Source organism: Pseudophryne corroboree, chromosome 12 (assembly GCF_028390025.1).
Source record: "Pseudophryne corroboree isolate aPseCor3 chromosome 12, aPseCor3.hap2, whole genome shotgun sequence".
NCBI lineage: Eukaryota > Metazoa > Chordata > Amphibia > Anura > Myobatrachidae > Pseudophryne > Pseudophryne corroboree.
Genome location: NC_086455.1, coordinates 90,246,235 through 90,267,335, shown reverse-complemented (window position 1 = coordinate 90,267,335; position 21,101 = coordinate 90,246,235).

The window sequence follows — 21,101 nt, the reverse complement described above, 5'->3', positions numbered from 1 at the left end:
AAAGGACTGTGCCTGATAATACGGCGTCTTCTTATGTTGAGAGGCGACCTGGGGTACAAACGTGGATTTCCCAGCTGTTGCCGTGGCCACCAGGTCTGAAAGACCGACCCCAAATAACTTCTCCCCTTAATAAGGCAATACTTCCAAATGCCGTTTGGAATCCGCATCACCTGACCACTGTCATGTCCATAACCCTCTACTGGCAGAAATGGACAACGCACTTAGACTTGATGCCAGTCGGCAAATATTCCGCTGTGCATCACACATATATAGAAATGCATCCTTTAAAATGCTCTATAGGCAATAATATACTGTCCCTATCTAGGGTATCAATATTTTCAGTCAGGGAATCCGACCACGCCAACCCAGCACTGCACCTCCAGGCTGAGGCGATTGCTGGTCGCAGTATAACACCAGTATGTGTGTAAATACATTTTAGGATACCCTCCTGCTTTCTATCAGCAGGATCCTTAAGGGCGGCCATCTCAGGAGAGGGTAGAGCCCTTGTTCTTACAAGCGTGTGAGCACTTTATCCACCCTAGGGGGTGTTTCCCAACGCACCCTAACCTCTGGCGGGAAAGGATATAATGCCAATAACATTTTAGAAATTATCAGTTGTTATCGGGGGAAACCCACGCATCATCACACACCTCATTTAATTTCTCAGATTCAGGAAAACTACAGGTAGTTTTTCCTCACCGAACATAATACCCCTTTTTGGTGGTACTCGTATTATCAGAAATGTGTAAAACATTTTTCATTGCCTCAATCATGTAACGTGTGGCCCTACTGGAAGTCACATTTGTCTCTTCACCGTCGACACTGGAGTCAGTATCCGTGTCGGCGTCTATATCTGCCATCTGAGGTAACGGGCGCTTTAGAGCCCCTGACGGCCTATGAGACGTCTGGACAGGCACAAGCTGAGTAGCCGGCTGTCTCATGTCAACCACTGTCTTTTATACAGAGCTGACACTGTCACGTAATTCCTTCCAACAGTTCATCCACTCAGGTGTCGACCCCCTAGGGGGTGACATCACTATTACAGGCAATCTGCTCCGTCTCCACATAATTTTTCTCCTCATACATGTCGACACAAACGTACCGACACACACAGGGAATGCTCTGATAGAGGACAGGACCCCACTAGCCCTTTGGGGAGACAGAGGGAGAGTTTGCCAGCACACACCAGAGCGCTATATATATATACAGGGATAACCTTATATAAGTGTTTTTCCCCTTATAGCTGCTGTATTATTAATACTGCGCATAATTAGTGCCCCCCTCTCTTTTTTAACCCTTTCTGTAGTGTAGTGACTGCAGGGGAGAGCCAGGGAGCTTCCCTCCAACGGAGCTGTGAGGGAAAATGGCGCCAGTGTGCTGAGGAGATAGGCTCCGCCCCCTTCTCGGCGGCCTTATCTCCCGTTTTTCTGTGTATTCTGGCAGGGGTTAAATTCATCCATATAGCCCAGGAGCTATATGTGATGCATTTTTTGCCATCCAAGGTGGTTTTATTGCGTCTCAGGGCGCCCCCCCCCCAGCGCCCTGCACCCTCAGTGACCGGAGTGTGAAGTGTGCTGAGAGCAATGGCGCACAGCTGCAGTGCTGTGCGCTACCTTGTTGAAGACAGGACGTCTTCTGCCGCCGATTTTCCGGACCTCTTCTGTCTTCTGGCTCTGTAAGGGGGCCGGCGGCGCGGCTCTGGGACCTATCCATGGCTGGGCCTGTGATCGGTCCCTCTGGAGCTAATGTCCAGTAGCCTAAGAAGCCCAATCCACTCTGCACGCAGGTGAGTTCGCTTCTTCTCCCCTTAGTCCCTCGATGCAGTGAGCCTGTTGCCAGCAGGTCTCACTGAACATAAAAAAAACCCTAAAACTAAACTTTTCACTAAGCAGCTCAGGAGAGCCACCTAGTGTGCACCCTTCTCGTTCGGGCACAAAAATCTAACTGAGGCTTGGAGGAGGGTCATAGGGGGAGGAGCTAGTGCACACCAGGTAGTTCTAAAGCTTTACTTTTGTGCCCAGTCTCCTGCGGAGCCGCTATTCCCCATGGTCCTTACGGAGTCCCCAGCATCCACTAGGACGTCAGAGAAAATGCTCTGTTCCTGGACTTATCTGGTAATGTATGATTGCCATCACCTGTGGTGAGCTAGTTAATTGATAAGAAAGGTGTTTCACCACAGGTGATGGCAATCATACATTACCAGGAAAGTCCAGCAACAGAGCATTTTCTCCCTCATGGAGAGGGTCAGGTAGGCAAGTATGGATATGATTAATACATACCTCCCAACATGACCCTCTCCAGGAGGGACAGAATGCTCTGCTTCTGGACTTTTCTCTTAATTTATGATTGCCATCACCTGTATTGAACAGATTAATGGATAAGAAAGGTGTTTCACAACAGGTGAGCACAATCAGAAATTCTCTGCCAGAGGAGGTAGTAATGGCGGACTCAGTCATTATGTTTAAAAATGGATTAGATAAATTCCTAAGTGAAAGAAATATCCAAGGATATACTGTAGCATTTAAAATGATGGTATTTTATTAACAGCATGGATTATAACTGTCATTTAGACTATAAACCTAATACCTGGGTCATTATAGTTAAACTATAGTTACATATATAATAGTACTGTACAGGAAATATAATAGAGGTTGAACTCGATGGACAACTTGTCTTTTTTCAACCTTATTAACTATGTTAACTATGTTACAATCCAATCCCTTCAGGCATGAATGGAAATTAATAAAACAAGTGAAATTTTTATTATGCATCATTTACATGACGTCACAGAGGGGTTCCGCAACGTCTAACAAAGTACATATACGAATGAGCAGAACAAGAATACAGTGATTTACGGTACAAGACAATGCAGAACAAAGACATTGTATATTAATATTGCTACATCAGCGGCCATAGTACTCAAATAAGCAGCATGATAGCAAACAAGGATTAGGTGCCGTTGTAGGCAGTGGGGAGTACATAACGGTATAAGTAAGAGAAGGAAAAGCTTGAGGGGTGAGGGCCCTGCTCGTGAGAACTTAAATTCTATTGCAGGGCTTTCCAACCTGTGGCTTTCCAGCTGTTGTGAAACTACAAATCCCATCATACCCTCCCACTAATCAGCTGGTAATTCATGGTTCCACAACAGCTGGAGAGCCACAGGTTGGCCAGGCCTGTTCTAAAGGGAAAATGCAGTACTGCTCATGTTTATTTTCCTGGACATAATATTCTAATATACTTTAAGAGGTGGAGTATGAGCATTGAGCATCTGTGGTGCATACTTGCCTACTCTCCCGGAATGGCCGGGAGGCTCCCGAAAATCGGGTGACCCTCCCGGCCCCCCGGAAGAGCAGGCAAGTCTCCCGGAACCAGGGGTCACCCTGCCCGTCCGCCCACTTAGTGTGTAAAGTGGGCGGTCCGGGCAGTTGATGACGCGATTCTTGCTGAATCGCGTCATCATAGCCACGCCCCCTGCAGTGTAATGCCGGGGATCGCTGCATTACAGAGCGGGGGCGTGGCTTAAAGGACGTGACACAGTAACTCCGCCCCCGCCCTGCCCCTGCTCCACCCCCGTCCCGCCTCCGGTCCACCTCCTCCCCACGTCACAGCCTGCCCCTGCCCCCTTGCTGAGCCGACCTGGCTGCTCTCTCCCACAGAGAGCAGCCAGAATGTCGGCAAGTATGCTGTGGTGGGATTACTAATTTAGAGTGTTTTTCGTGTTAGGGGTTAAAGTTTTACACCGTTTGAGGTAGTGGAGCATTTCGTAGAGGAAGAGCATTAATATAGGTGCACATATACCATTGTAAATAAATACTCTGAATCCGTTATAAAGGGCCTAATTCAGTCCTGATCGTAGATGTGCGGAAAAAACTGCACATCTACAATCAAAATCTCTGACATGCAGGGGGACGCTCAGCACAAGGCAAGTCCGCCCCGCATACCAGGTCCTGCGCCCACCGCGCAGATGTGCGAAAGCACCTGCCGAGGTTACAAATATTTCTTAGGGTCTGATTTATTAATCACTGCAAATGTCCCACGTTAACAATAGTTTCTTATTGCAGCAAAAATAAATTAGTTTTGTTGGCATTATGGTAGTCATTCCGAGTTGATCACACGCTGAAACTTTTTGTAGCCCGTGCGATCAGATAGTCGCAGCCTATGGGGGAGTGTATTTTAGCTTTGCAAGTTTGTGAAGTCATGTGCAAGGAAGCAGGGCAAAAAAGTTTTGAGTAGTTTCTGAGTAGCTCTCAACTTACTCAGCCACTGCGATCGCTTCTGCCTGTCAGGTGCCAGAATTGACGTCAGACACCCGCCCTGCAAACACCTGGACACGCCTGCGTTTTCCTCACCACTCCCAGAAAACGGTCAGTTGCCACCCAGGAAACGTCTTCCTGATGTCAGTCTTCTTGCGTTCGCCGCTGCAAACGCTTTCCTCGTTCATCTCGTAGCTGCCCGGTGCCGGGCAACGATGCGCCTGCGCATTGGCAAAAAAAAGCAGCGTGTGAATGGGTCAGAATGACCCCCAATATCAACAGGGCTGTTGAGACATTCTGCTCCCCCTTAGGGAAAAAAATGGCAATACTATGTGCTTTGCACCAGTGCACGGCCTGGAGAGACAGACAACTCCCTTACCTTTCAATCAATGCTGGGTCCAGGAAATTAGTTCTCGGCTCACCCCCCTCTGCTCATAATGCTGAATAAGTCCCTGGAAATTTGTGCTGCTATAAAGTAGTAATATATTATATAAATTTTATAGAAAGTAAACTGAAAGACTGCAAAATCTGCTTGCACCGCTGCACTGTTTTATCCTCAATCTATACCAACATACTGATCCGGATTCAAATGTTATCGCGGGTCCCCACACCCGCGAGTGCCCACTGGCACCTATTCAAATGTTGCTGCCAATGGATGAAAGAAGTTAATTTCAGCTCGCTACCCCCAGAGGTGGCGAGCAGAAATGCACGTAAAGAGACCCGTTTGGGCACCCAAATGGGTCTTTTCGCGCTCGCGTGCATTCGTTTAGTCTGGTTTAGGTGCTTTACGCGCCTACACTCGTCTAATGGGCGCAATCAGTGCGATAAGTGGGGGCAATTGTATATCACCCCGCAATCTCCCGTCACTTTAGACGGGACATCGTGCGTTATTAAACAACTGAATTCCCCCCATTCTGTTAATGGGTATGGGACTCAGGGTCGACAGTGTCTAGGTCGTCACACATTAGGTCGATGCCTATTGGTAGATAGTGAGTAGGTCAACACAGGAAATAGGTTGACGCGGTCATTGGGTCGATATGAACAAGGTCGACATGGAAAAAGGTCACCATGAGTTGTTGTTTTTGTAACCTCTATTTTTATTGAAGCGCATGCATCACAACAGTATACACAAGCAAAAAAGTAAGATGCACATAAAGCTATACAATAGGCATTACAATGCAACCTATAGATCAAATTAACTTGCAAATGACAATAGATACATCTTATAGGATGGAGTGCCAAATCCTTATTTAGAGAACATGTAAAGAACATATGTTCAACGCAGATGATGCATTGCTTCCCACTCCTAGTTTTCTAAATTTCCCAACCATTAAGCTACAACCATAGCCCATTACAGCTGCGGATTGGGCCGCCAGGATGCCGGACCAGATTCCGAATGGCTAGTCTGGGCGTCCTCTCAGTGGCTGCTGTCATCCCCCATGCTGGCCGGCTGCCGCAATCGGAGCATAGCTCCGATCGCGGCAGCATTAGCCACCATGGAGAGCGGCCGTGGAAGCAGCGGCGGATCCCTCCCCTTCTCTCCTCCCCACCCACTGCATGTTGGGAGCTGCAGACTGTGACATCCAGGAGGCGGCGTGATGGGGGAGCTGGCGCGAAAAGCAACTTTGCTGGGGAGTCTGATGGCCCAGGGCAGCCAGGAGCTCAGAGGAGAGGCTGGAGGAGGAGAAGGAGTGGCCGGTCCCAAGGTAAGCTCAGCAGCTCCATAGGCTGGCACTGTGTGTAAGCTGCTAGTACTGTCCTGTGTGGTGTTTTTGTGGGATGTCACTGATCAGTTGGGGGGGGAGGGGGGAAGCTGTCACTGACCTCTGTGTGTATGTGTGTAGGTGACGTGTGTGTGTGTGTGTGTGTGTGTGTGTGTGTGTGTGTGTGTGTGTGTGTAGGGTGGCACTGACCCCTGTGTTTGTGTGTAGGTGATCTGTGTGTGTGTGTAGGGTGGCACTGACCCCTATGTGTGTGTGTGTGTGTGTGTGTGTGTGTGTGTGGGGTGGCACTGACCCCTTTGTGCTCAAACAGTGGAAGCCATTAAAAAAGAGAGGGCTCACGTTATGTATAAGTGTATAATGTGCTCTACCTGGCGCAAAGTGTATAACGTGCTCTACCTGGTACAATGTGTATAACATGCTCTGCCTGGTGCAATATGTATAATGTGCTTTACCTGGTGCAATGTGTATAATGTGCTCTGCCTGGAGCAATGTGTATAACGTGCTCTACCTGGTGCAATGTGTGTAATGTGCTCTGCCTGGTGCAATGTGTATAATGTGCTTTACCTGGTGCAATGTGTATAATGTGCTCTGTCTGGCGCAAAGTGTATAATGTGCTCTACCTGGTGCAATGTTTAAAAATGTTCTTTACCTGGTGCAATGTGTATAATGTGCTCTGCCTGACCCAAAGTGTATAATCTGCTTTACCTGGTTCAATGTGTATAATGTGCTTTACCTGGTGCAATGTGTATAACGTGCTCTACCTGGTGCAATGTGTATAATAGTCTCTGCCTGACGCAAAATGTATAACGTGCTCTACCTGGTGCAATATGTAAAAATGTTCTTTACCTGGTGCAATGTGTATAATGTGCTCTGCCTGGCTCAAAGTGTATAATGTGCTTTACCTTGTGCAGTGTGTATAATGTGCTCTGCCTGGCGCAAACTGTATACCGTGCTCTACCTGGCACAAAGTGCAGAACGTGCTCTATCTGGCACAACAATATGTATAACATGCCCTACCTGGCGCAGTGTGTATAGGAGGTTCTACCTGGTGCAATGTGTATAAGCTGCACTACTGTGTGGTGTAATGTGAATTAGCACTATTATGTGGCCACGCCCCTCCCCATGAAGCCACACCCCTAAAATTTTGCTGCGCGCCTACGGTGCGCACTTTCCAAGCATGCATATAGTCAGGCCTTCTGAGCAGTAATCCCACCGACTTGACAGACTTCACCCCCTCAACAGAGCCCACCCCTGTTAGAGCTGCTTCCATAAATTTCCCGGGCTGGTTTTTGATCCCAATCCACACCTGGCCCATTGTCAAAGCATAAACTGCAGAGTACTAAAAAGAAAAAAAAATCTATTAGGTTTGAACTGTGCACCAATAGGGGCTAAAGGATATCAAAGAAATAGAGCTATGAGTGCACTGAAACAAAGGAAAAATCCCGTTTGTAAGCAGACATTATTAATAGGGGCCCTAAAACCAAAAATGTCATTTAAATTAGCATGCACAAGGAGACTTAAGTAAAAAAAATAGGATTTTAGTACCTACCGGTAAATCCTTTTCTCTTAGTCCGTAGAGGATGCTGGGGACTCCAAAAGGACCATGGGGTATAGACGGATCCGCAGGAGCTTGGGCACACTATAAAGACTTAAACTGTGTGTTAACTGACTCCTCCCTCTATGCCCCTCCTCCAGACCTCAGTTAGAAACTGTGCCCAGGAGAGATGGACATTTCGAGGAAAGAATTTATAAACACGGTGAGTGTCATACCAGCTCACACCACGAACATACCGCAGAACGTGGCATTCAATAGAAAACCAGCCTACGGCATAAAAAAGACACAGCCACATGCTGAGAGAATATGTAACACAACCTGTGTGCCAACACAACCAATAATAAGACACCGCATGCCATGGCATGAACATAATCAGCAACAGTCTGACAGAGAAGAAACACCACTAGAGTGTAACCAAAAGCAATAATTGCAGACACAGTACGCACCGGGACGGGCGCCCAGCATCCTCTATGGACTAAGAGAAAAGGATTTACCGGTAGCTACTAAAATCCTATTTTCTCATACATCCTAGAGGATGCTGGGGACTCCAAAAGGACCATGGGGTCAATACCAAAGCTCCAGAACGGGCGGGAGAGTGCGGACGACTCTGCAGCACCGATTGAGCAAACAAAAGGTCCCCCTCAACCAGGGTATCAACTTGTAGAGCATAGCAAAAGCGTTTGAACACAACCAAGTATCCACTCGGCAAAGTTGAACCGCCGAGACTCCTCAGGCATCCGTCCAAGAAGAGCCTATCTTCCCAGTATAATGGGCCTCCACTGACTTCGGTGACTGCAATCCAGCCGTAGAACGAACATGCCAAATAGCATCACAGATCCAGCGTGTAACCGACTGCATAACACAGTCACCCAAACCATGCTGGGAACATACCAGACAAACAGAGCCCCTGTTTCTCCAATCTGAGCCAAATTGCCGACCTAAATATTAAAATCGCTGGCTACATCGAGAGAATTTGAATCAGCTAATGCCTAAGTAACCACCGGCATCAAAATAGGCCAATTTCTGCGAAACCCAGAAACCACTCTTGGCAGAACTGCTAACCAAGTTCTCAATTCCTCTCTATCCACATGAAAGATCAAACAAGGCTCTTGTGAAACAAAACCACCACTTCCGACACCCGCCTTGCGGATGTCAAAGCCAAGAGCATGACCACTTTCCAAGAGAGAAATTTTTGTAAAGAAATTATTAGGCCACACTGCACTGAAATGGAGCCCAACTTTAGGCTTGCATCCACACCAGTTTGTAAAGTATGGATAAGAACGACCTAGCTGAAAGTCTTCCATAGGAGCCCTCCTGGATACACACCAAAACACATAGATACGCCAACTACGGTGGTAAAGCTTAGCCGTTACTTCTTTCTTAGCCTGAAGAATTGAGGAAATGACTTCACTGGGAACACCCTTTCGGCTTAGGATATGGCATTCAACCGCCACGACGTCAGACGCAGCCGCGGTAAGTCTTGAAACCCGCCCTGATCTTGTTGTAACAGATCCTCCTGTAGAGGAAGAGGGCAGGAATCTTCTATGAGTAAATCATGAAAAACTGGTTAGCAAACCCTCCTTGGCTAGACCGGATCCAAGAAGATCACCGGAACCTTTGTTCATCCCACGTTTATCACCTTAAAAAGAAATGAAAGCGGAGAGGCCACATAGACCGACTAATAACACCCACGGTGTCACGAGGTTGTCCACTGCTATAGCTTGAGCGTCCCATGACCTGGAACAATATCCCTGAGGCCTCTCATTGAGGCGAGATACCAACATATCCAATTGCGACATTCCTCCAAGACTTGTCACGTCTGTGAAAACTTCTCGATGATGACTGAATTTCTCCCGGATGGAGATCGCGTCAGCAGAGGAAATCTATTTCTCCGTCGTTCACCTCCGGAACGAAGACTGCTAATATAGCGTTTACCAGACTCTCCACCCAACGGCAAAACTGTGCATCTTCTGCCATTGCCGCTTTGCTCCTTGTTCCGCCATAGCGGTTTACTTACGCCACTGCTGACAAGTCGTCTAGCAGAACTAACACGGGCAGAACACGAAGAATACGTTTGTCGAAACTAACTCTTAATTCAAGAAAGTTTATAGCAGACAAGCTTTCCAACTTGACCTTATCCCCTGGAAACACGTCCCTTGCAAGTACTGCTCCTCCGTCTCGGAGATCTGTATGCACGGACACCAGGATCTACACCCGGAATCCGAACCTTCATCCCTCTAAAAGGAGAGAACCGAGCAGACACCACAGGAGCTATGTCCTGGCCGTTAGGATTATTTTCAGGTGAATGTGCAGGTGAGACCCGGACCACATTTCCAACTGGTCTCTTGAAAACCACTCTGGCATTAGAGCCGCTCACCAAAAAAGGCCTCTCAGGCCGCACCCAACCGGTTAAGTAACGGAACACCTTGATGTAGTGTCACAGTAAAGCCGATCCAACTCTGGAAAACACCAAACTTTAAGCGGTCATTATCTACTCTGAAACCCACCTCCGACATCTGTGTCGTTGGAAACAACAGCCAATCCCTGTGTCGAAGAACAGTCAGAGAGAAACAACGATTTGCACCTTTATACAGGGACAACCGGACAATGTCCTGATCCTGACGCACCTCTGTACGGCGTCGCATACTATCTTCCCTTCCAGAGTGGAACGGCAAGAACTATTAGAAAAACAGTAAGGGGAAACAACTGTAACTCAGAATATTCCCCTTTGGATTCTATAAATAACCCACAGGTCCTAGTCTATTCCTGGACCAACTGAAAAGTAGTAGACGAGTGCCCACCGGAGTGGGGACCAGCCCGATAGACTCAGCGACAAGTGGTGGATGTGGAGGAAACAGAAAACGACATACACTACTGCGAACCTAACAAGGCTGCAGAACTCTTACCTTTTCACCTTCCACTGTCTGCACAGAAAAGGAAAAAAGAACGGTATTGAACCGGTTAAAACGACTGCATCCCACAAAAGAATGTGTCACCAACCATTGTGAAGGAGGCTTACTCACAAAGTTAGACTTACCAGTGGAATCCGCCGAGATTGACTGAACAGAGGCCACACCAAACAGCTGTATACCTCCCTCCAGCATCTCCCGGAGACATCCTCCGCATTCTTCGGTCACACCTCCTGCTGTCACGTGGCAGCCTGCTGTAATGTTATAAGGTAGAATAAACACAGGCAAGTCTACCCACTCTGGGTAGGGTAATTCTATCGGATGCCTACCCGAATACAACACTCCCTCAAGTGCATACAGTGCAAATAAGATCAACGTATAGAAATAAAATTTCACTTAGCTGCCTGTGTATGATCCTTTGCGACCGGGCTCTGCGTCCACCAGGAGTTGACTGTCATAATTTTCTCTCCACGTTGTGAAGAGAATAATGGCCCTCATTCCGAGTTGTTCGCTCGCAAGGCGATTTTAGCAGAGTTACACACGCTAAGCCTCCGCCTACTGGGAGTGAATCTTAGCTTCTTAAAATTGCGAACGATGTATTCGCAATATTGCGATTACAAACTACTTAGCAGTTTCAGAGTAGCTTCAGACTTACTCGGCATCTGCGATCAGTTCAGTGCTTGTCGTTCCTGGTTTGACGTCACAAACACACCCAGCGTTCGCCCAGACACTCCCCCGTTTCTCCAGCCACTCCCGTGTTTTTTCCGGAAACGGTAGCGTTTTTATCCACACGCCCATAAAACGCCGTGTTTCCGCCCAGTAACACCCATTTCCTGTCAATCACATTACGATCGCCGGAGCGAAGAAAAAACCGTGAGTAAAAAAACTATCTTCATAGCAAAATTACTTGGCGCAGTCGCAGTGCGAACATTGCGCATGCGTACTAAGCATAAAAACGCTGCGATGCGAAGAAAATTACCGAGCGAACGACTCGGAATGAGGGCCAATATTCGGACTCCTCGAGAGGATCGAAACCGACTCATCCCGGCCAATCTAGAGCTTAATCAACAGAGCGACCAGCACATGAGAAGAATACCATTATTTCAGCATTCATGGATATACATCATGTAATACACAATAAAACACATATATCCTAACCATGCATATATAAACCTATATCTACATATATACACATATAGATATAACCCATACGCAAGTGGATTGTCCAGACCTGTCAGGTCCCTAGTGACAGTAATGTGTTGTGACTGTGTATGACCATGTACTGACATGCCCCCGATGTGGATCTACCAGGAACGTTATGGTAGACAGAAACTTAGTAAATGTCGACAGCAAGGAATAGTAAGCGGGCAAAAAATAATAATAATCACGGAACTCCGAGGGGTCTGAGGGAAGCATACAAATACAATTTTGATAACACTCCCCCCACATATACCTATAAATATACATATATATACAGGTACAAGGCAATAACGGCCTGATAATTTTTTATTTTTTTTCAGGAAATACCGTTGATGCCGACAGGGCATCCACAAACAACTGAATCTCCCCTATCGTGTTTACCGTTTTAAGCACACAAACACCAATTTGCTAATACTTAATTTTCCGAATCAAGTACCGCCATGCGCCGGCAAAGCCGACAGTTATCCCCACAGCAGCTTGTGACAAAGCCCTCACACCTGCCGACATATGTCGACTAACCAATAGTGGGTACAAACAGGGAAACAGTGAATTTATGTAATATAAGAGTGATTATGCGTCCATTATCAAACATAATGCTATATGACACCCATATAGCATTAAAAACATTGTGCCCCCCCCTCCATCTTACTATCCAGCAAGTCCTGGTGGGGATCTGAGGAAAATAGCGCTGACTCCTCTGTGAGGGCTAAGCTCCGCCCCTTCCTGGCGCGCTTAAGCCCGCTCAAAATATATAAATATATAACCCTAAATTGAGCTGGGGGAACTTATATACAGGGAGTAACCCCCTGTATATACCCCTATATGTATAAACGCAGCCCAGGGCGCCCCCCCCTGCGCCCTGCACCCACGGAAGACGTTGGTGTGTGGGAGCCATGGAGCGCAGCGCGCACGCTGCGGTACCCTGGCGGGGTGAAGACACCCGGTGTCCGGGTATGTTCCCCCGCCCGGGATCATTCAATAAATGCTGCCCAGGGCGCTCCCCCGCAGCGCCCTGCACCCTGCAGGCCGATGGTGTGTGTGGGAGCAGGCAGCGCAGCGCTACCGCTGTTGCTCCCCCTGCGGCACACTGGTGGGGTGAACATACCCGGTGCCCGGGCACCTAAATATGTCCCCCCGCCTGCGTTTTAGACCCTTAGCAACATGCCCCCAGGGCGCTCCCCCCAAGCGCCCTGCACCCTGCCAGAGACGTTGGTGTGTGGGAGCATGGAGCGCAGCGCTACCGCTGCTGTTACCTCCGTTACTGAAGTCTTCTGCCGTCACTGAAGTCTTCTTTTCTTCCAATACTCACCCGGCTTCTTTCTTCAGGCTTCTGTGAGGGGATTGACGGCGCGGCTCCGGAAACAAGCAGCTAGGTGCACCAAGTGATCGAACCCTCTGGAGCTAATGGTGTCCAGTAGCCGAGAAGCAGAGCCTTTAAACTAAGAAGAAGTGGGTCCTGCTTCTCTCCCCTCACTCCCACGCTGCAGGGAGCCTGTAGCCAGCAGGTCTCCCTGAAAATAATAAACCTAACATAAAGTCTTTTCAGAGAAACTCAGTAGAGCTCCCCTAGTGTGTGACCCATCACTCCTGGGCACAAAGTCTAACTGAGGTCTGCAGGAGGGGCATAGAGGGAGGAGCCAGTTCACACCCAGTTTAAGTCTTTATAGTGTACCCAAGCTCCTGCGGATCCGTCTATACCCCATGGTCCTTTTGGAGTCCCCAGCATCCTCTAGGACGTATGAGAAACATGTTTAAACATAAAAAGGTGCTACATTGAATTGGTACAGATGTGCATGTGTAGACAGATAACCAACTTAAGTACATGGTATAGCCTAATGGGCCATAATACTGAGATGGGATAGAGACATAAACATAGTACAATTCTCATCAGTTTGCAAAAGTGACAGTCAAGATGGGACAGAATGTCCGCACAAATACAATGAAGTATGGGTACATACAGAGCCGGTCCTAAACAATAGGATGCCCTAGGCAAGATTTTGGCTGGTGCCCCCTAGCACCACCGCTAGTTCCACCTCTGACGCTGCACCACTTTCCCAGCACCATCACCCCTCACCTATAGAAGTCCTTATTTTGGTGTTCCTACCCCTATATTTGAAATAGGAACAGTGCGCACATTCGGCGCACAGCCCAAAATGGGGCATGTTCTTGCTGGGAAGGGGCATGGCCACACAATAGTTCCCCCAATTCAAATTCCGCCACACAGTAGTGCAACTTTATTCACATTTTATCATGCGATAGTGTCCCTTATTCAAATTACATCACACAGTAGTACCACTTTACCTTATAAGCGTTACCTCTCACAGCAGTGCCCCTTATTCACATTACGTCACACTGAATTGCTCCTTATTCACATTACACCACACCATAGACCACACAGTAGTGACCGTTCGATACATTACGCAACACAGTAGTGCACCTTATTCACAATACATGACACTGAATTGCTCCTTATTCACATTACATTACACTGAATTGCTTCTTATTCACATTACTTCATTATTCACATCATATTGCTCTTTATTCACATTAGACCACACAGTAGTGCCCTTTTTTATACATAACACCACACAGTAGAGCACCTTATGCACATAATGCCACACATTAGTAGGGTATTTATACACATAATACCACACAGCAATGCCCCTTACACATGACGCACATTATTAATGTTCTTATAAACATAATGCGCCTTACACATTATGGCAAGTTTTATTAATGGCCTTATACACATAATGTCCCTTACACATATGCCACACATTATTAATGCCCTTATACACATAATGATACACATAGTGTCCCTTACACATTTGCTGCACAATATTAATGCATTTATACACAACACGCATAATGCCCCTTACAAATTTGCCAAACACTATTGCACAAACAACCCACTCACATACAGCAATCACACGGCCGTTAACACTGTGACCCCTGCCTGCTTGGATACAGATGTGTCCTCATAAATCTTGCCTCAATGCGCCATGCAGCAGGAGATGCCCGGCATGAATCAGCTGGCAGCTCCCTGCCAGCTCTGATAACATCGGTCACCTTTTTATGAAAAATCATCTTGTTTGCATTGCTATGTGGCTAGGATTCACAAGCAGATTCTGGTGATTAAAATGATATGCAGCATGCCTATATTCTGTGTGTTACTGTGGCTGTATCTGCATACAAAGTGCTACACACAGAATATAGGAATGCCGCATATCATTTTAATCAGCAGAAGCTGCTGGTGCCCCTAGGCATATCAAATGCCCTAGGAATTTGCCTAGTTTGCCTATGCCTAGGGCCAGGCTGGGTACATATACGCATCATCATGTAAAACAATGTAAACTGTACTCTACATCAGTTTAAACTGGCAAGAAACAATTTCAGTAACAGAAAAAAAAGAAAAACTACGTTTTCCTTGGTACATATAATAAGTACTTACTGACAGAAGACAACACATACCAAAAAAAAAGGGGGGGGGGGGGGGGCGGTGTATTTTAGTCTTCCAAGGGGGCAGCCCCAATCCCACACATACCAAAGCGTCTATACCAGGACAGGCTCATCCTCCAAGATCATTCTGGTCTCATACCAACCCGTGTGTTGAAAACAAGTTTTAATCTGTAGCGGTGTGGAAGACGGCAAAGTATCCACATACTGTAGCTTTCCCATAATTCAAAAAAACTCTGTACCCTAGCCTCCTTGTGGAGAGGTGCTTCCAACCAATCCATTTTAAAAAGGAAAAATAGTTTTCCCTGAAAGAGACAAATTGGGAGGGTTGGGCTTAATCCAGTGCTGGAGGATGGCTTTTTTTTGCAGCAGAAATAATAGGATTTTGATAACCTACTGGTAAATCCTTTTCTCCTAGTCCGTCGAGGATGCTGGGGTCCATTTTCGTACCATGGGGTATAGACGGTTCCGCAGGAGCCTTCGGCACTTTAAGACTTTTTAACAGTGTGAACTGGCTCCTCCCTCTATGCCCCTCCTCCAGACCTCAGTATAGGAACTGTGCCCGAGTAGACGTACATATTCGAGAGAGGATTTACTAATAAACTTGTGGCGAGATTCACACCAGCTCACACCATATACAAAAAAACATGTTGGCTAACATGGCCTTTAACATAACTCATGCCAACCAGCATGTATAACGTAACAGCGACAGCTGTTAACTTACAAACACAAGTGTGTAAGCAATTTTTTAAACGTAATCAGTAGGAAAATGGAGCACTGGGCGGGTGCCCAGCATCCTCTACGGACTAGGAGAAAAGGATTTACCGGTAGGTTATTAAAATCCTATTTTCTCTTACGTCCTAGAGGATGCTGGGGTCCATTTTAGTACCATGGGGATATACCAAAGCTCCCAGTACGAGCGGGAAAGTGCTAATGTTCCTGCAGAACTGACTGACCAAATTTTAGGTCGTCAGCAGCCAAGGTGTCAAACCTATAAAACTTAGCAAACGTGTTTGCACCTGACCAAGTAGCAGCTCGGCAGATTTGCAATGCCGAGACACCCCGGGCATCCGCCCAGGACAAACCCACTTTCCTTGTAGAGTGGGCTTTCACCGAAGTCGGTAACGGCAATCCTGCCATGGAATGAGCGTGCTGAATGGTACCCCTGATCCAGCGCGCAATAGTCTGCTTAGAAGCAGGACCCCCAATCTTGTTGGGGTCATAGAGGACAAACAAAGATTCTGTTTTCCTTATCCTAGCCATTCTTGCGACATAAGTCCTCAACGCTCTGACGACATCCAAGGACTTTGGGACGGCTGTGGTGTCAGAAGTCACTGGAACCACCACTGGTTGGTTGATATGAAAAGAAGATACAACCTTCGGAAGAAAGTGCTGACGTGTTCTCAGTTCAGCCATATCTTCATGAAATATTAAGTAAGGTCTCTTGTGTGGCAGAGCTCCTAACTCAGACACTCGTCTGCCTGAGGCCAAGGTCAACAGCATGACCACTTTCCAAGTGAGAAACTTCAACTCTATCTCTTGTAGAGGCTCAAACCAGTCCGATGTAAGGAACTGCAACACCACATTAAGATCCCATGGCGCCGCAGGAGGCACAAAGGGAGGTTGGATGCGCAGAACCCCTTTCACGAAGGTCTGAACCTCAGGAAGAGAAGCCAATTGTTTCTGAAAGAAAACTGACAAGGCCGAGATCTGAACCTTGATAGATCCTAATCTCAATCCCGCATCTACACCAGCCTGTAGAAATAGGAGAAGTCGTCCTAATTGAAACTCCACCGCAGGAGACTTCTTGGATTCACACCAAGATACATATTTTCTCCAAATACGATGGTAATGTTTGGACGTTACCCCTTTCCTGGCCAGAATAAGTGTGGGAATGACTTCATTGGGAATACCCTTATGGGCTAGGATCTGGCGCTCAACAGCCATGCCGTCAAACGCAGCCGTGGTAAGTCTTGATAAACTAACGGCCCCTGCTGAAGCAGGTCCTCGCGAAGAGGAAGAGGCTGAGGATCTTCCAGTAATAACTCTTGAAGATCTGGATACCAATGAGAATTGCTTGAACCCTTGTTCTTCTGATGATCTTGAGAACTTTTGGTATTAGTGGAAGTGGAGGGAACAGATACACCGACTGAAACACCCACTGGGTCACCAGTGCATCCACTGTTATTGCTTGTGGATCTCTCGACCTGGAACAATATTTCTGAAGCTACTTGTTGAGGCGTGATGCCATCATATCCACTTGAGGAATGCCCCAATGACTGGTCATCTCCGCAAAGACTTCTGGGTGGAGGCCCCATTCTCCTGGATGGAGATCGTGTTTGCTGAGGAAGTCTGCTTCCCAGTTGTCCACTCCCGGAATGAAAATTGCCGACAGAGCTTTTGCATGTCTTTCTGCCCAGAGGAGTATCTTTGTCACCTCTGCCATTGCCGCTCTGCTTTTTGTTCCGCCTTGACGGTTTATGTATGCTACTGCCGTTACATTGTCTGACTGGATCTGTATGGGATGACCTTGAAGAAGGTGTGCCGCCTTATGAAGACTGTTGTACACAGCTCTCAATTCCAGAATGTTTATGTGAAGTCAAGTTTCTTGACCACCTTCCTTGGAAGCTTTCGCCTTGAGTGACTGCTCCCCATCCTCGGAGACTTGCATCCATGGTCACCAGTATCCAGGCATGACCCCCGAACTTGCGTCCCTCCAGGAGGTGAGACATTTGTAGCCACCACAGGAGCAAAATTATGGCTTTTGCTGACAAGATTATCTTTTGATGCATGTGGAGATGTGACCCAGACCACTTGTCCAGTAGGTCCCACTGGAAGACCCTGGCATGGAATCGGCCAAATTGTAGTGCCTTGTAAGCCGCTACCATTTTCCCCAACAGCCGTATGCACTGATGAATTGATACTGTTCTTGGTCTCAAAAGTTGTTTGACCATGCTCTGGATCTCCTGATCTTTTCCACCAGTAGAAATACTTTCTGTACCTCGGTGTCCAGTATCATTCCCAAAAATGATAACCTCATCGTCAGTTCCAACTGAGATTTTGGAAAATTGATGATCCAACCGTGCTGTTGAAGTATCGTCAGGGATATTTCTATGTTCTGGATTAGCTTGTCCCTGGATCTCGCTTTTATGAGGAGATCATCTAAGTATGGAATTATGTTGACTCCTTGTTTGCGAAGGAGAACCATCATCTCCACCATCACCTTGGTGAATATTCTCAGAGCCATGGAGAGCCCGAATGGTAATGTCTGGAATTGGTAATGGGAATCCTGAACTGCAAATCTCAGGTATGCTTGTTGTGGCGGGTAAATGGTGACATGCAAGTAAGTATCCTTGATGTCCACTGACACCAGAAATTCCTTTTCTTCCAAGCTGGAAATCACCGCTCTCAAGGATTCTATCTTGAATTTAAATATTTTTAAATAAAGATTCAGAGATTTTAGGTTTAAAATCGGCCTGACCGAGCCATCCGGCTTCGGTACTACAAACAGGCTTGAATAAAAGCCTTGATTCCTTTGTTCGGCAGGAACCAAGGCAATTACTTTGTCTTGACATAATTTGTATATTGCATTCAGGACATTTGCGCTGTCCTGAGCAGAAACTGGTAAGGCTGATTTGAAAAATCGGCATGGGGAAGGTCTTGAAATTCCAACTCGTAACCTTGGGATATTATCTGTAAAATCCAAGGATCCAGGTCTGAGCGAAGCCAGACCTGGCTGAAAAATAGTAGACGTGCCCCCACCCGATCGCACTCCCACAGAGGAGCCCCAGCGTCATGCTGTGGTTTTTGCAGAAGTAATTGCTCACTTCTGCTCTTGGGAGCCTGAGGGTATTGTAGGTTTTCTACCTTTTCCTCTCCCTTTTCCTGTGAAAAAGGGGGTACTTTTAGCCTTTTTGTACTTGTTGGGCCAAAAGGACTGCATAGTATGAGAATGATATACTTTTTTAGCCGGTGTAGTTGCTGACGGCAGAAATGATTTGCCAGATTAAGTAGTTATCATGGCATCTAATTTCTCTCCAAAGAGGGCCTCACCATTGTATGGGAGCGCCTCAATATTTCTTTTGGATTCTGCGTCAGCATTCCATTGGCATATCCAGAGCGCCCTGCGGGCTGAAACCGCCATTGCAGAGGCACGTGAGCCCAGTAAGCCTACGTCCTTCATAGCCTCAACCAAATAACCTGCAGAATCTTTGATATGACCTAGAATTTGCAGCATGTCATCTTTATCAACCGTGTCAATATTAACAATCAAGTTATCTGCCCACTTTTCGACTGCGTTACCTACCCACGCAGAAGCAATTGTGGGCCTGTGCAACGTACCCGTAGCAACATAGATGGACTTTAAAGTCGTCTCTAATTTGCGGTGTAAAAGGCGATTTACATACAGGACTAAAAGCAACACTTTAAAAACACATTAAATACACTTTAAAATGGAGCCGCTGCGGCCACTGTGATCAAACCTTAGCCTACGTACTTTTTACACCGTTAACGTACAAAGCCCCGTACCGTGTACGTACTTTTCGTACAAACACCGCACTGGCTGTACAAAGTACACGCAGTGCGTACACACCCAAAGATACGCCGTGAGCACTCTGCAGCTACACGTGTGACTGAAATACACTTATTACCCTAGCAGGGAAAGAGACACGACACCAGATTGTATTTAAGATGCTGGGTTCCGACACACCAACATATAATTGCTGAAAGGGAGTTACAATAACAACAATACAATACAATAGAAAATGGTTACAGTCAATGGTACATACGTTTTGGTTTCGCCTGCGCTACCCGGCCTGGTCCTCAGTCATCAAGAGAGATGACCTTCAGAGTCTGTGTGGGACCGGGCATGCAGCTGGCTTTTAATACAATAGTCCAAAACCTAACACAATGGAGACTGTAATCTCTTTGTCCATTGGACACAGGGATGGTCATTTACAGTACAGGAGAGATCATAGGTCAGTTTCAATAGGTGGGCGATGTCTGTTCCAGGTGCACTTACAGATGGTCTCCTCTGGGTTCCCGCCACATACCAGGAGCACAGTACATACAGTTAATATTTATATTCTGCTCCTGCGCATAACTGTTCGCAGGAGCGTGCGATCTTCTGCAAGCCATCACCGGAATATTGCCCTTATTATACCCTACAAGCTGGATACCAAACACCACCTTATAACCTAGTTCTGTCCCCTCCTATCCTGTAAAAGGTGAATCCCTTTGTTCTGATACCATTTAAAATAGTGTAATTTGCTGGTGTGGTGCAGACTATGTGTACATTGTGCACTATTTGGATTAAATATATAATGTGTGTTTATGGCTTTTCCATGCGCTTACAAACACTACCGTAATTACTCATACCACGCGCTAATATGCAGGACCGCAGGAGCGACCATACTCAAATTGGGAATATGCGCGCGCACGGCAGAACAAGTACGCGCACGGAGGCCATCTGTGTGTAGTTTGTACATGATGTGTGTACTGCAATATTTTTCAACTTCGACAGTCCACCATTTGGCAGTCATCAATAACTGCCACTAACTAATCAATAAATAGAAAAATATCTATACAATATATATATATATATATATATATATATACAGAAGCTTAGATGATCGGAGGAGAGTTGCAGGTGGGAAATGTATGACCTAGTGGGATAGTAAAAAAAGCATGTATGTATGAATCAATGTCTGAGGGGTATGTATCATCGTGCCGTATATGTTCTAAATAAGCTTCGAGGTATTGCGAAGTATACATTAAATCCTTCTCATCCCATATTAAGGGTCTGTACATGGGCAAACAAACACTACCGAGCTCTTTTCGGCTTCTTATTCCAACAAATGTGCACATTTAGTTGATGATACATGGAGGGGGCACATATGTGAGTGCTAGTATATGTGGTTATCACCTGTTGACTATGTGTGCCCTTAACTGGAGGTTGCAGAGATGAAGATAAGACACATATATAAAAATACATTCACATAAACAC